The sequence below is a fragment of the Xyrauchen texanus genome, chromosome 43 (genome assembly GCF_025860055.1).
Source record: "Xyrauchen texanus isolate HMW12.3.18 chromosome 43, RBS_HiC_50CHRs, whole genome shotgun sequence".
NCBI classification, from domain to species: domain Eukaryota; kingdom Metazoa; phylum Chordata; class Actinopteri; order Cypriniformes; family Catostomidae; genus Xyrauchen; species Xyrauchen texanus.
The window spans coordinates 7,527,298-7,544,789 of record NC_068318.1 but is presented as its reverse complement, the minus strand read 5'-3'; positions in this window follow the sequence as shown (position 1 = coordinate 7,544,789).

The following is a 17,492-nucleotide window of genomic DNA, read 5'->3' as shown; positions in this document are numbered from 1 at the left end:
GGTTTAGATCTGTGATTATTAGTCTGATTTTATTTTAGATTTCGCCTTCCAAAGATTATAAAAAGAATATTTATACATAAGCCGCATTCTGTCTAGCACAACTTCCTTCCCTTCACAGCGGTGCACTGACATTTCTCCCTAAAACTCAAACTTAACGTCAGAATCAGCACGATCGGTGATTGTTGTCAAATGCAGTCTAGCTACCGTTGCTAAATTGCGGGACGCGTTTAATAATAAAAAGAGCGCAAGAGATACCGTTCCCAAGGCGGCGCGCGCTCCGAAACACACTGCAAAGAGACAAGCAACGTATAGGCTACTTTGGGTTTCATGCGTCTAAACGATCAACTATACACACAAATATGTCAAAACGACCGGCTTGGAGATTCACTTAAACACAGTTTATGTATTAAATGGACGTAGTTATGGAAATAGTTGGGAGAAAATATGCTGCATCAGGAGCCTATTAGATCTGAACTCGGTCTTAAAGTGGAAGCTGTCTATTAAACATGTGACGATTGAGCCATTACTGCGAATCAAACAACAAAAGGCAAAGAGAAAATCACTTACAGCTCTTGAATGAATAATTTCTGCATTAATAAGCATTAATCTATCTATGATAAACTATGCAGTGTTATTTTACAATTGATTACTTTATTAGATTTCTTTTTAGAACACACCTGAACAGTAATGTTAGTAGACCTTCCTGAAATTAAATCACTGTGCCTATATAACGTTTATATTTGTGTAATATATATATATATAACAAAAAGAACCGTTAAGAATACCGTTAAAGTACCGGATCGATAAGCAGTATCGGTAAGACAGTAATACCATTAAAACCTTAACGATACCCATCCCTAGTTATGCCTGTGCTTCTCTTGGATGCTCTGAATATTGGATTACGTGTCTGGATTGCTCCTTAATTAAAGCTGCATTTGGATCTCAACCTTCGTGTCTCGGAGCAGTTCGTAACACCTGCTTTGCTTATTTAATGTATTTGTTATACATTATTTATACAATATGTTTTTACATTATACATTTTTAATTTTAAGTGTACAAGTGCAGATTGGTCAAGTGTTCAATAAATGTATTTGTTGAGAAATGTTGTCTATCTTAAGTAATTATTTGTGTTACATTTTATCTTTCAAATAAAAGGTTCAAATAAGAGGTTAAAAACAAGCACATATCGGCCAAATATCGGCCAAAATAAATCGGCAGCATTAATCGGCCATCGGCCGACCCGGATTTCAAAAGATCGGCATCGGCACCTCTAGCCTGAAGCTTGCCTAGTCTTTTTCCTAAAGACACGCACACATCCTCCTCACAGATTATAAGTGCAGATTGAGTAGCAGGAGGGGGGAGGACGGGGGGTTCCAGGAGGTGTTGCTCTGTGTGTAAAGTGAAGATCAGAGCAGGGGAAGGGTGTGAACCTGCGCTTTTAAAACCTTCAGTTAAACACATTCAGCGATTAGTTGATTCTCTACAGAGGGAGGGGAAGGTGTCTTGTACTTGGTGATGCATTTCAGGCCTTTCCACACAGATGCAGGTGTGGGCCCTATTTTAAGAGTTCTACCGCTAAGGGCAGCGCTTTACCTTAAGTCATAAGTGTTGTCAGTGGGCATGGTCATGAAGTTTTGATATTTTCATGCAAGCATGCGCTATGTCTAGGTGCAAGTGGGTTTGATGAAATCGCAGTTTAAGAATATAGGAGTTTCGCAGTTTAGGAGTTTGGAAAACTCCAGAAACACCACAGATGAAGTGTCACACAAAAGGAATGATGTGCTTTATATAGGACTGGTATCAGGTTAGATACCTGTACTCCTTCTCGTTAAAATGTCCCGATACCACACGTCAACAACTGAGTAGAGCTGCCGAAGTGCATGTGGCTGCACTGAGTTTGAGTATGCACAGAGACGCGTGAGCCAAGCACACTCTCCCATTACGTACTCTGCAGCGCTGGGAAGTTTCTCTGAAACAAGAAAAATTATTTATGGGCTTCCCAGTGTAACTTGAGTGTGATGACATAAGAGAGAGCAAGAAATGTACATCAACCATAAAAATAAACATAATCATTTTGATCATTTGACACTAAATGCAAGTCAAAAAATAGGAACACACAATCCAAGGGCAGTGAAAGTAACAGAAGCTCTTACCCAGTATTATATTTCATATAAAAATGTTACAGGCCTATGACCAAAAAAAAAAAAAAATGTATATAATATAAAAATAATTCAATTGTGGCATCTAGTAGTAGTTGGTCCTATTTTTAATAATTACAGCAATGAGGCCCGGCACCTTCTTTTTTTTCTGCATCTCACCCCAATAAAAAAAGTTTGGAAACCCTTGGGGTAGACGGTGACATAATTTTCAGTTAAAAAATCTGTTGCGACACAAATTCTGTCAGTTTGGGTCTGTGACTATTTGATTGGGTGACCAATGGAATATGGGGAGTGTTTAGGAAAATGCTTGAAGTATTATTTAATATTATTCAGCTATTTAATATGGTTTGATAAAAGCAAAGACATTACACGTTTAAACTTTAATTATCAAATATAGATATTTAAATTTTTTAGTAGTTGCATACAAAATCATCTTGGCTTAAAAATGTAAGGAGGCACACACCTTCATGCTTCTTTTGACGCACACACACATGCACGCACGACGACGCACACACACACATATTCTGTTTATATAGTCACTCAAGCTATGAAAATATCCTGTGAACAAATCTAAGACACAATTTTGCTGTGGCAGAGCCTCAGGGGACACTATTAAAGGTTTAGTTTCTGGTGGGTAAAGTGAGATATGAAGAAAAAAAAAAAGATTATAGCTGGTGGACGAAAAGGACAAGGAGATGTAGTGTGTGAGAAAGTAATTTATAGGTGTCTGAGGAATAGGATTTATCATACGATCCTCTCGCCGCAGCTCAATTGATATGTAGTTGATTTCAACCACCAGCCCTCGGGCTCCCACTGGGGACGCTTTGAGATTTTACGCTTGGATATATCTGTTTAACTCCTCATTTACCGAAACAACGGCCCCTGACAGCAAAAACAACACACGAGGATTTGTCCCTAGAGAATACAATAAAACCTGCCATAAAATGCTTGAAATATGCTTTAAGCCTTAAGGTCCTGTAATTTATTATTGCATAAAAGGAGCATGTATAGATTAGTGTGAATTTAATTAAGGTGGATGCAAATGTGTGTAATAGCAGAACTAATGAAACAAATAGGCCATACTGGAAAATTGATCTTAAGTGTTAGCTGCCATTAAATTACTGCCTTTAGATTAAACCCCCATATTTTGAGTGATGTTTGCTAAAGCATTACTATTGCTAGTATTAAGTTTTTTAATTTTAATTTTATAACACCCAGGAACACCCTAGCAACCACAGTGCAACACATAAAGAAGCAATCAGCACATCTTAAAAACATCATAGCAATGCCTTGAAAACAACCCTGAACACCTTAGTAACCATTTAACAACACCCTCGCAACCACCTATAACCACCTATAGCAAATGCCTAGCAATGCACAAGCAACCACCCAGAACACCCTAGCAACATTCTTGCAATCACCCACAACCACTTAGCAATCGTAGATCAACAACCAGGATCACCTACTTTACCAACCACATAGCAATGCCCTATCAACCACCTAGATGTTGAACACCATAGAAACTACAGGGCAATGCCCAAGCAACCACATAGCAACACACAAACAAGGAGTCAGAACACATTAAAAAAACTAATTAGAAATGCACTGGAAACCACCCAGAACATCTTAGCAACCATCTAACAGCACACTGACAACCAACCAGAAGAAACTAGCCACTGCCTAGCAATGCACAAGCAACCACCCATAACACCATAGCAACATTCTAGCAATCGCCCAGAAAATCTTAACAACCATCTAACAACACCCTGGCAACCACCCAGAAGATCAAAGCAACCATTCTTAGAAATACCCTGGAAACCACCCAGAACATCTTAGCAACCATCTAACAGCACACCGATACCTATCCAGAACCACTGCCAAGCAATGCAATGCACAAGCAACCACCCAGAACACCCTAGCTACATTCTAGCAATCACCCAGAACACCTTACAACCATCTAACAACCACCTGGAAGACCAAAGCAACCATCTAACAACACAATGGCAATCACACAGAACACCTTAGCAATTGTTCAACAACAACCCGTATCACATGTAGCAACCATATAACCATAATGCCCTATCATCCACCCACAATACCCTCGCAACTGCATAGCAATGCCCAATATATCAACCACCCTGAACAAACCCTAGCGACACCATAGCAATGAGCTAACAACCACTCAGAACACTTTAGCAAATGCATAGCAGCGCACAAGCAACCACCCTGAACACCCTAGCAGATACTAACATACTAGCAATTAAAACACCTTATCAACCACATAGCAACAACTCAGATTACCCTAGCAACCCCATAGATATGCCCTATTAACCACCCGAAACACCCTAGCAACTAAATAGCAATGCGCTAACAGCCTCTCAGAAACCCTAGCATCCACATAGCAACACCCTGGTGACCACCTAGCATCATGGTGGCACAGGTAACCACACATTCTACAAATATAAAGATAGAGTTTTTTTTGAAAAATCCTACTTCATGTAAAAAAATATATCCAGAAATGTATGGATTCTGATACATACATTTGATTGCACTTATTTCCATTATTTTTAAATATCACAACAAACTCACATTGATTATACATTCAAACAGAATTTGAAACTTTATGTTTGAGCTCGCCAGCTCCCTCATTCCTGTCAAAGGCTCTTTCTTTCTATCTCTTTTTTTATCACTCTTTTTATATTCCTTTAGATTGACATGTCATTAGTCTGTGAGTGCATTCCGAGTGGAAGTTGAATGTGTCAAGCTTTAATACAAATAAATATATAATGTCTTATTTTATACAAGGTGAAGTGACCCCAGCAGTGGGTATTGATTCTGGTGACTAGCGCGTGTCAGCTGGGCCCATGACACCATGGATCAGAGGTCACTGGTGGAAATCGGATCGGTGACACCATGGCCCAGAAATCTCTCCAAGCGCTTTTGCTTAGAAGGCCAATGTGATTCTCACCTAGATTGATTGGTTTGTAGACACAAACCAAACCCCCATCCGCTCCAACAACAATGCATTTGTAAAGCTGTAATGTGAAAGCTGCCAATAGTTTTGATTCAATCTGAAGTGATTTCTAGAGCACCTTGCTTTTGGGCAGTTGAATTTGGACCGATCTATAAGCAATCACAGTGAGTTATGATTATTTCAGACTTTTTTAAATTAGTCAAATACAGTATAATAATCTAGTTGCCATTTATGCATGATCTCAGTTTAAGGTGAGTATTAAGCAAAAGCATGTTGTATGGAAATTAGTTTCAATATTCTAGTCACTCTATGAAACTGTTGCCTTTACATTTTGGTAAGGTGATTTTTAAAGTAAAATTCTGTAAGATTTTAAAAATGTTATCAGACAATGAATGTCATTACTTGCTAGTAAATTGTATTGCGTGTTCTCAAGCTAAATACAAAAAAAATTTAGGTTTAGGGGTATGGTTATGGGATATAATATATATAGATATTTGTACAGTATAAAAATCGTTATTCTATGGAGAGTCCTCATAAGGATAGCAACATAAACGTGTGTGTGTGTGTGTGTGTGTGTGTGTGTGTGCTTGATTGATTGATCTAGTGTGAATGGCAAAGGTTTCATGACAAAGTTTTTAATTAATATTTTTAAATAGAATTTCTATGACTGGCTACACTATATGGTCCACATTCACTAAGCACTTTATTAGAAGCACTTTACTAATACAGGGTTGGGCCTCCCTTTGCTCTCAAAACAGCCTCAATTCTTCGTGGCATGAATTCAACAAGATGTTGGAAAAATTCCTTTGAGATTCTGTTCCATACTGACATGATTGCATCACGCAATTTCGCAGATTTGTCAGCTTTACATTTATGCTGCGAATCTCACGTTCTACCACATTCCAAAGGTGTTCTATTGAATTCAGACCCGGTGACTGGGAATGCCACTGAAAAACAGTGCACTCATTGTCATGTTCATGAAACTAGTTAGAGACGACTTTTGTTTTGTGACATGGTGCATTATCATGCTGGAAGTAGCCATAAGAAGATGGGTAAATTGTGGCCATGAAGGGATGCACATGGTTAGCAACAATACTCTAATAGGCTGTGGCATTCAAGCAATTATTGATTTGTATTAAGGGGCCCAAAGTGTACCAAGAAAAAATTCCCCACACCATTACACCACCATCAGCCTGGACTGTTGACACAAGGCAGGCTGGGTCCATGGATTCATAGTTTCAGTGTCAAATTTTGACCCTACCATTTGTGTGATTCAGCAGAAATCGAGATTCATCAAACCAGGCTACATTTTTCAAGTCTTCAACGGTCCAGTTTGGTGAGCCTGTGCCCACTGCAGCCTCAGCTTTCTGTTCTTGGCAAACAGAAGTGGAACCCAACATGGTCTTCTGCTGTTGTAGCCCATCCACCTCAAGGTTTGTGTTGTCCATTTCTGAGTAAATTCTAGAGACTGTTGTTCATGAAAATCCAAAGATATCAGCAGTTATAGAAATGTTCAAACCAGCCCATCTGGCACAAACTATCATGCCATGGTTGGAATCACTGAGATCACATTTTCCCCCATTCAGATGGTTGGTGTGAACATTAAATAAAGCTCCAGACCTGTACCTGCTTGATTTTATGCATTACACTGCTGCCACACGATTGGCTGATTATATAATCATGAACCTAGTAAAGTGAAAGATTTAGCATGTTGTGATGAAGACGGTTTTTATAAAGTTCAACACATTTGCAGCTTGTAAACGACTTCTGCAGGTAAATACATTTTTCAAACAAAAGATTATCAAAACACATATTAGCCTACATGAAAACACATAAAAAGTACCATGGCATTACCATGTCTTTTGGACATGTACCATTACCTGGACACACAGTTAATACAATGGTAGGCTATAAGAATATGGTAATCATATAGCGAAGTACCATGGTATTTTTTTAATTACCTTGAAGCACCATGTAAATAAAATAATATATGAATATGGTAATCATATATAAAATTACAATGGTAGTAATATGGTATTCTTTGAAGTACATTGAAGCACCATGCAAATACAGAATGGTACATAAATATGGTAATTGTATATCAAAGTACCATGGTATTACCATCTGATACCATCAGAAATCAAATTGCTATTGCCCAGATGTTCTCTCTCTATCTGTCTCTCTCTCTCTCTCACACACACACACACACACACACACACACACACACACACACACACACACACACACACACACACACACACACACACACACACACAAAATTTGGCCTCTGATAATGTATCCTGTAAGTCTAGCTACTGTATTTCTGTATTGTATAGATTCATTTTTATACAGGAATATGCTAATTAAAATATGTTTAAATGGGTATGGGTTTGTAGAGGTAGTAGTCTAAATCTGAAAAATAAAATGTAAAAATAGTGACTTTAAATGTTGAACACATGGGTTTGTAGAAGAAGCATGTCTAAATATGAATTAAAATGTTTTTTTTTTTACGTGTACATACCAGTACGTATTGCACCACACTGTATACTAGCACTAAACTGTAATATACTGTAACAAGTCTTTTAGGTGCTTTGTCTATGACAGTATGCTCAGTGCATCTGCGGTTGAAAAAAATATGAATTAGCTTAAATGTAGCAAGCTACTTTTGCCGTGTCGCTTGTAGTGTAACTTGCTACTTTCTTCTGTTGAATAGCTTGTAGCTTAGCTTGCTTAATTTTTTGAGTAGCTTGCCCAACATTGAAAATACATTCTATAATTTTTACACTATTCTGAAAATTCTGACAGAGATGACGAAATTTTATATTTTCCATCTGAGCCATTCTGTCACAATGGAGACAGACACGGAAACATTAGTGAACCCAAAAGCAGGGACTTTAATGATAAAACAACTCCCAAACTAAAGGAAACAAACTGAAATAAATCCACTAGAAGTGGTAAACAGGTTTCTTGGAAGAGAGTAGTAAAGTCTGGACTGTCATCGACAAGACTAGACAATGAATGAGATGAAGCATTGAGTATAAGTAGCATTCTGGTTGATGAGATTGGGGACAGATGTGGCTGATAATTGAGATGAGAGTCTCAGAAGACTGGAGAGTTAGGTGACAGCGGGAGGAGGGGAGATCGATGGTTGTGGCACATGTGTTGTACACTGGAGCCATTTGTTTTTTTGTTTCCTCAGTTAAAGTTGCCTCTATAATCTAAACTAAAATGCCAAAATTGATCCCACAATTCTAACATAAATTATCTCAATGGGAATTATGAGTTGAGATCCAAGTCCGTGTAGGCCAGTAGGGGGCTACCAGAGTGACTTGTTCCTCATCCTCCCTGACCTTGCACAGCACCCGTGCAAGTAGGCGCACTGGGGTAAATGTGTATTTGCGCAGCCCCCGAGGGGAGCCTCCGCTAGTGAGTACCAGAGCGGGCAATGGTAGGTCTCTTGGGAAGTGAACAGGTCTATCTGTGCTTTGCAGAACCGCTCCCAAATCAGCTGGACAACCTGGGCGTGCCGTGTTGAGGTTGCCTGGGATGTGAGTGGCACGCAACGACCTGAGTCGCTGCTGGCTCCAAAGGAGGAGATGGCGAGCGAGTTGTGACTTATAACGAGAGCGCACATGGCCTTGGCAATTTATGTACGTTATCGTAGCGGTGCTGTCTGATTGGATCAAGACATGCTTGCCCCGTATTAGCGGGAAAAAACCTCTGCAGGACAAGGATTACAGCCAGTAACTCTAGGCAGTTGATGTTCTAAAAGTACAGTGGCGTGAATTTGCATTTTGGGTTCACTTCTACAAATAATAGCTATTCAGGTATTCAGAATTCATTAAATTAGAAGGCACCAGATTTACATTTCTTTTTATCACTCTGCTATGATTATAATCTCTGTTTGATTTGATTTTCTCTTCACTCTGCAATGTACCCAGAGACTGATGCGAATTCAAGTGGAATGACGAATTTAAATATCACCAGTGCCCCCTTTCCAGAGACAAAGCAAATGAAGGCAAATCTCAGTAGGTGTGAGCTTGTTCATTTTCTGCTGATGTCAGCTGCTTTTCCAATTATAGATACAGTGTCAGAAGTTACTCAATTAAACAGCACTTCACACTGCATAGATTCCTATTTAATAGTCTCAAGACACGTAATTATTTATTGATGTCCGCTTCAATCTACATTCTTCCTAGAGAATGTGGCGGTGGTGCCTAGAGAAACCTGTTTGCCATATCCGTTCACCTGCTCTGGTAATGGATTATGTGGGAAGGGATGCTAGGCCAGCAACATGAAAACAGCAACACAAAAACAGGCTGAAATTGCAGTATAAAAATTCTAAAAATAGTCAAAAAATATTATCAATATCTGAACTGAAATATTTAAAGTTTTATTAGTTAAATTGGGTTAAAGATAACACTGTTAAATTTGGTAGAAATTTGTTATGAAATTGAAATGCGTAAATCTCAAAGGCTGAAATACTTGCAACTTAATTTTTTTTTGAGTGTATGTATTCTACATATATAGCATTATTTCGAAATATGTGTATCAAAATAATGCACCTTAAAGGTATTAACGTAACTGGAAGTCAGTAACTGTAATCTGATAACTAGAATTTAAAATGTAATGTGTTACACTACTTTTTAAATTATTTTTTTACATTTCCCTTTGTGTTCTGAATTTGAAAGAAAGTCAAATGGTTTGGGAAAACACAACGGTGAGTAAATTGTAAGAGGAGGAGGTTTATTTTTGTGTGGACTATTTAAGTAACCTGTTGATATGCAATTCCCCCGCACTCGGTAGTGACGTCACTCTGCTTACTTTTAATATATAATCTACCGACTATAAATGTAATTAATGTTACATTAATTTAACAAATTATACATCTTTTCAAAGGTCTAAGGGTTCAGCATATATATCTGATCTCTGTTTCATGATAGCAATGCTCCATAAACAGCAATTTAGTTGTTATGAAAACGCGATCACCAGATGAATCCAGTTTGCCACACTTGGATCAGTTGTCCATGACAAGCTTTCATTGAAAAACATCCAATAGCACTTTTTGTCCATAAAATTTATAAATCTGAGAAATATTGATATATTCTCCATTGTTTACATGAGATCTCGTCTCAGAGAATTACCCTTCGTCGTCGTTCTTCAACAAAATATGCAATCTGAGCAGCATTCAAATTGTAAAACTGTATATGATCTTATATATTAGAGTCTCATAAACAAAACGAGCTAACAAAAGTCTATTTTTTTAAATGCGGCATTATTTTATTCAAAATAGCCAAGCAGTGCAGTCAGATTTTGTTTCGTCTTGAAAGGCGGAGCCTTAATTTTACTCTGTACTCCGCCCAGCGATTTTACAGAGAAACATGCTTGCAGGAACTTCATTGTTTGTTAGATCATCTTCAAATTTGAAACATAACTTCTTTAGACTTTTGGCTTTGAGAACATTGTATTTCTGGGTTGTCTTGGCACTTTTATTATTGTTTTTTTTAGATTATAAAAACATGTTCAGCACAAAATATTTCCATTACTATAAACTTCAGCTTCTCTAACTTTAAAAAATAACAACATGTATTACGTCTGATACTTGGGAAATAAAGCCCTAAGTGTCTTCTTTCAATAGATACTACAACTGTGTCCATACTCCAAAGGGTCCAGTAAATACAACCATTTAAGTTCAGGTATGTCATTTTCATGGTTTGTGCTCAAAAAGGGGGTGCGTATCAAAAGGTACATTTTGTCTTTTAGGATTACACAAGCATATTGATGACCTCAAAGCAAATACACATGGATTAAAAGCCACAAAACTAACATTTTTATCTAATAGTGGCAGCAAAGGCTGTATGTGTGAAAGTGCATAATGTTTTTCAGGGCAAACAAGCACATAGTTTCTAGAGACTTCAATAATGTATAGTGTTGCTGTACAAACCAAAAGATATACCAACAAAAACTGTTGGTCTTTGTAAAATAAATTATACTTGGTATGCCAAATTGCACTCCTTTTTGTCTTAAAGTTCATTGTGGTTCTTTGTTCTTGGACGGGAGTCAAGGTGGCATGAGATAGCGCTCAGTACATTAACACAGATAAAAGAGGCCCTCGGGTGAGGCAGAGATGAATGGACCCAACCTGCTCACATTAACCCAATCCAATCCTTAAGATCCTGAACAGAAGGGAAAATTGGTTTTGAATAAATAGAAAATGTGTTTGGAATGAACGGGAAATAGAAGTGAACAGTGGATGAATAAGTAATGTGCATTGAGAGAAAAGGTTTCTTTGAGTGAAACAGCAAGAAGTGTGCAGAAGTAAAGTGATGGTTATTTAGAAGAACAACCAGGTTGTTCATTCTTCATTTCATGAAGAATACAACAAAAATAAGGATTTTCAAAATGTGATTGGCACTTGCCCATGCAATATTTGCTGCCTTTGGTGCTAGGGTGTTGCTGGTTGTCGCAATGGCATTGTGTGGTTGTCAAGGTGTTTTGAGTGTTTTGGAATGTTTCCATGGTGTTGCTATGTGGTAGCTAGTGTGTACTGTGTGGTTGCACACCATTGCAAAGTGGTTGCCAGGATGTTCAGAGTGGTTGTTAAAACATTGCTAGGTAGTTGCTAAAGTGTTCTGGATGGTTGTCAAGGCATTGTTGTGTGGTTGCTAGGGTGTTCTGGATGGTTTTCAGGGTGTTGCTGTGCAGTTGCTAAGGTGTTCTGAATGGTTGCCAGGGCATTGCTAGGTTGTTGATAAGGTGTTCTGAGTAGTTAGTGTGTTGCTAAGCAGTTGCTAGGGATTTCAAGGTGGTTGCTATAGCATTGCTAGATGTTTGCTTGGGTGTAGAGGTCTATATTCTCTCAGAACTCCCACAGGACCCAATTAATGGTTCTGAGTGACTGCTACTGTGATGCTATCCAGTTGCTAATGTACTCTGGGTGGTAGTTAGAGCATTGCTATGTGGTTGCTAGAGTTTTTTGGGTTGTTGCTAGGGTGGTTGTTAGGTGGTCGCAGGGGTGTTCTGGAGGGTCAATTCCCTAACCCTTGTTTGAGCAATGGTAAAAGACTTTGAATAACCCTAACCCTAATCACAAATAAAGTAACTAGCCCTAACTTAAAAATATACCCACAAATACTGTAAGTGCTTGTGTTAAGTGGGAGCAATTTTACTAGGTCCTTGAAAGAAAAACAGCATGTTCAATATACATCAGCCATCAAGTTCTGTGAAATGTTTGTCTAGCCCTTTCTTTCAGACCAGACTGCGAAGCAGCTATTGATTTATATTGATGTGACACCACTGCGGCCCAAAAAAAAGTTTCACGCCTTTGAGCAATAGTTTACCAACTACAGTACCTTCACGATGCAGGTCTTTGCTGTCTCCACTGCCTGTTAAGATGCATGGAGAGAGATGCCCTTTCAAAGCCCTGCCACAGTATTTCTTTCCAGTAAGGAGAATGAATTAATTTTTCCCCCTGATCTTGTACACAGGCCAAGTAATGCTGGTCACTCCATCAAACATTTAGTGCAGGTAGGTTGATTGTTCCCTGGTAGACACAGCGGGTGTATAACTCGCAGCTCTTTTTGTCATGTTAACTGCAGTCGATCAATGGCTGGAGGTCAGGGGCTCCTGATGTAGGTGCGAGCTAAAGAGCGAAAGAGGCCGAAAGAGAAAAAGTGTCCAAGATCCATTTTTTTTAAATCTCATAACACACATAGGTCAGTTATTTTTCTCCGTTTAGCACTCACCATTCTAAGTGGATATTGATTAGGTGCCTTAATGCAAACCTGTCAAATTAATTTTGTTGGAAGAAAGCTATGACTGCTCTGAAATTGCCTCAGCAATCGCTGTTAGCTACTAGCCTATGAATTTTACTCATTATATGAATGGGAAGCTGGCATCGAAATCTCTTTCACTCTCTCTACAAAAGCAATCTATTCAGAAAATGAAAAAGAATGCTTAAAGCTGCATTTATAAAATCTGAGATCAGAATATTTGATCCACAGTAATTTGATCTGTTGAAGTAGTAATTATGAAGCAGAGAAGTCATAATAATATTTAAAAGAGAGGGAAAGGCCAACGCAGAGCAGCAGCGGGAGAGAGAGACGAGAGAGAAAAAATTAATTACTTACCGGTTCTCCGATATGCCCTAGCCTGGTCCTCGGCCACTCCTCCACTCTCTAGCGGACGACAGCCACACCTCCCTGGGCGGATCAGAGGCAGCCCTCTGGCCCCTGGCGGACGGAATGCCCTGCCACGTTCCTGTGGACAGAAGGGGTCTCCCCCGACAGTCAGCCAGGAGCCCCTCCCTGCTCACAGTTGCGATCTCAGACCCCGCCGCGATTCAGCGGCTGGTAGGGGTCTCCACCGCCCATGGCTGCAGCCCTGACCGCTCCATGCGATCGGTTAGGAGCCCCTCCTCCCCTCGCCGTCCGCGGCCGTTCCTTCGTCCCCCAGTGGATGAGCACGGCTACTCCGTTGGGGTGGATAGTAGTGGTGAGGACTCTACTACGGTACAACCCTCCACCTTCGCGGTTTGAAGCACCAGTGTAACACAGTTCAATAGAAAGGAGGAGGCAAGAACCGGCTTGATGATATAAATCATATTTTAATCAAGAACTGAACCAAAAGGGTACACACACAGGTGTCGGGCATCTGCCCGTAACTCTCTCTCTGTCACACTGCCGTCTCCGGTCGTCTTTATCCCTCTCGGGCTTCATCAGCCTAATTAGGGGCCGGGTGTGTGGAATTCCGACCCGGCCCTGCCCTCCGCCCTGCCACAGAAATATTTTATGCTTTGATTCTGGTTGACTGGACCAATGTTTGAAATGTTTGACAGCATTCATTAAATTATAGGATCATTCTTTTGTTTAGTATGAACATTTATTCATACATGGTTGCTATGTTTTCGTTGTAAGTTCTATCATAAAAATGCTTGATTGACTGATTTTTCTTATAGGTTCAGTTGATATCCTTTTTTTCAAATGATATCACTATCACATATTCTTAAAAACATATAATATATTCTAAAAACCTATTCTTAAAAATTCTTTAAAACTTGTTTTACTGTGAAGAGAGGTAGATAAGATTTGGAATGTGAACATACGCACGCACACACGCACACACACGCACACACACGCACGCACACTTAAGGCGGGAAGCCTCCTGTGGTGTTGCAGACAGATTCAATGTGCTGAGAAAAACATTTCTGTAGTCAGCTAGCAAGCCCTGTTCACCTACACCACAGACATAATGGAGCACATTAATACACACATACAGTAGGCTATACATACTCACTCACACCTAACCCTCAAACAAACAAAACAATGAAACAAATAGCAAATATTTCGTCCAAAGTGTACTAGAAAAATAATGGTTCCCAACCCAGTTGCTGGAGATGTGCCACTGCACATTTAGCAAATTTGCCTTATCTGACACACCCAGTTCAGGTCTTGGAGTCTCTACTAATGAGCTGATGAGTTGAATCAGGTGTGTTTGATTAGGGAGATATCCAAAATGTGTAGTGTTGGGGGGCCTCCAGGAACAGGGTTGGGAACCACTGGTCCAAAGTAACACTACTAGCCCATTTCAATATGTTCATTCAATAAATGCAAAATGGCTCATTCAGCCACTTAATTCTTGTGAAGAATTTAGAAAGTTTCTTCTACCTGTCACTAGAACTAACCACTTGGAAACAGCACCAAACTGTATCAATATCAACATGTGAATAGGATTATGTTTCAACAGCAATGACATTTTATGACTTTTTATTTTGTCATATTGACACCTGATAAGTTTGTTTTAGTCTCATGAATCATAAAGCTTGAACTGTGTGCTGGTTTTATACTTCATTGTGGCTTCACTGCCTATTTAATATTTAAACTGTTGCTTTATTTTGTTAGCTAACTGCATCGACAGGGCTGTCTCTTCTAGGCCTGAATTAAAAGCTGCTATAAGTAACTTTTACGAGCTAATGTGTAAATGTTTTTGATGTAACTGAGACTGCAAGTGAAGCTATGTGGGTATTATGTTTTTATTGAGTGGAGCAGTCTCTCTCTTTCAGGATAAAATATATTTTCTAGTGGCTGGGAAGTTTTATGTTGCAAGGCTATGGGAGATAAAAGTGCATTCCATCGACCCTTTTTGTTTTTGCCATTTTTATGATAAAGATATGACCCAGATGGACAAAGACGTTGCATGCCTGGAATAACTAGTGCATGTGTATTAACTGGTCATACAAATCATAGAGACTGATTATACAGAAACCTGTGTTACACCTATTGCTTTAATTTAACATACAATCACACATTGATAGATCTCTCATTAGTGATGCTTGCTTTAGTAATTTGGTCACTTTTACAATTAATATTATTCACTATTAGTATGTATCACTATTTGAACAAACCCCTAACCCTAAGTATTAAACTTTGGTGTGTAACTTGTCCACCTTCATTTGCGCTACAGATGAACAATACCTGAAATACATTTTTTTTAAAACAAACAAAACGTAAACATTCTAGGAGGGATCAAAGCCATATTCAGGGACCAGAATATCATAGAACGTTCAGGACACCTCGCAACTGTATAACAATGTTTTCACAACCCCTCAGAACACCTTAGCAACCACATAGCAACCAGGGCCACATAAAGGTACTTGGGGCTTACCCTTCTGTTGGGCCCTGCCAGTCATTAGATCGAGGGGGTGTGGTGGGCCATTGTTACTCTATGATCATGCACTACACAGATGGCTATCACTGTTGCACACTGTCTCCATGTTTATATTTGCATCTCCTGCTGCTCACATTTACATGAAAGATGACAGGGAAGAATAGCGTGGTTGATGCTGCGACATAGCAGCATACTGTCAACCACTCAGAACATCATAACAACCACATAGCAATACCCTGACAAACGTCCTCAACACAATCCTAGCAATGCACTAGCAACAATCTTAATGCCCTCAAAAATACATAATGTAGCAATGCACTAACAACCACTGAGAACACCTTAGCAGTCACAAAGAAACACCTTGGCAACCATCAACAACACCCTAGCAATGCCCCAAAATCTGATTGACACACACACACACACACACACACACACACACACACACACACACACACACACACACACACACACACACACACACACACACACACACACACACACACACACACACACACACACACACACACCTACCTTGAAATTGCTAGGAATGGTGGTGGTGTAGTGGGCTAAAGCACATAACTGTTTATCAGAAGGATGCTGGTTTGATCCCAACAGCCACCACCATTGTGTCCTATGAGCTAGGCACTTAACTCCAGGTTGCTCCGGGGGGATTGTCCCTGTAATAAGGGCTCTGTAAGTTGCTTCTGGATAAAAGCATCTGCAAATGCATAAAAGTAAATGAAAGTCATTTATTTATAAATAAATGTTATTTATTTATTACCCTTACATTCCACTTTCAAACATGGCAAATACCCCTTCCCCACAATCTACATATGTGGATACTGTGGCACTTGAGGCATCCAACATTTCTACTCCAGTCTGGCCACCGTCTATGATATTGCCACTCCACACAGCTCAGCCTATCGTGCAACCCAGGTGCAGATGCTCTCTCCTGCTCTAGGAGGAAACAGTAAATGAGCTTACTCAGGTACTGAAGGCTTCTTCTACACAAAATGAGGGCCAGATCGCCAACCTTGCTGCCAAAGTGGAGACCAAAAAGTGACAGGTTGTCACCCTACTGACTACAGCTAAACAACAAGAGGCATCAGAAGCCGACCAGCTGGTTAAGGCCGTGAAACTATCTCAGAGGAACTACAGGAAATAGCATCAACCATCCCCTCTGAGGTTCAGTTCATGGTGGAACAGTTACAGGTGGAAGTCCAACAAAATATCAAAGCCAACCAGCACACACTTCAAAGTAACATTGATAATCTAGCCAAAAGTCTTCACCAATGTAAAACACAAATGGACAAATGTATTACCTGTGTTTTTTTTATCCTAGATTATCCTAAAAAAATATCAAGCCTTACCTTGCAAGCCAGCTGCGTAGCCGGGTGAGCACCGTCGAAGATTTGGTCAAATTGGGAGACCAACTGGAAAAGGATTTTGAACAACAGCTTCATTATGAAGGATGAGTGAGCCTTAAACAACAAGCCAATTCACAAAAACCTTTACCCAACCAATCTGCTAAAAAACCACCAGTTCAGTGTTGGAGATGTAGTGGACAACATCCTCCAGGTAACTGCCCAATGTATGTATTGTATACACATTTTTTCACCATCTCATCAGTCTTAGGGTCAACAACATTCCAACCGTGAGAAGTATTCTCACCACTCTGCAGGTGGACAACCTTC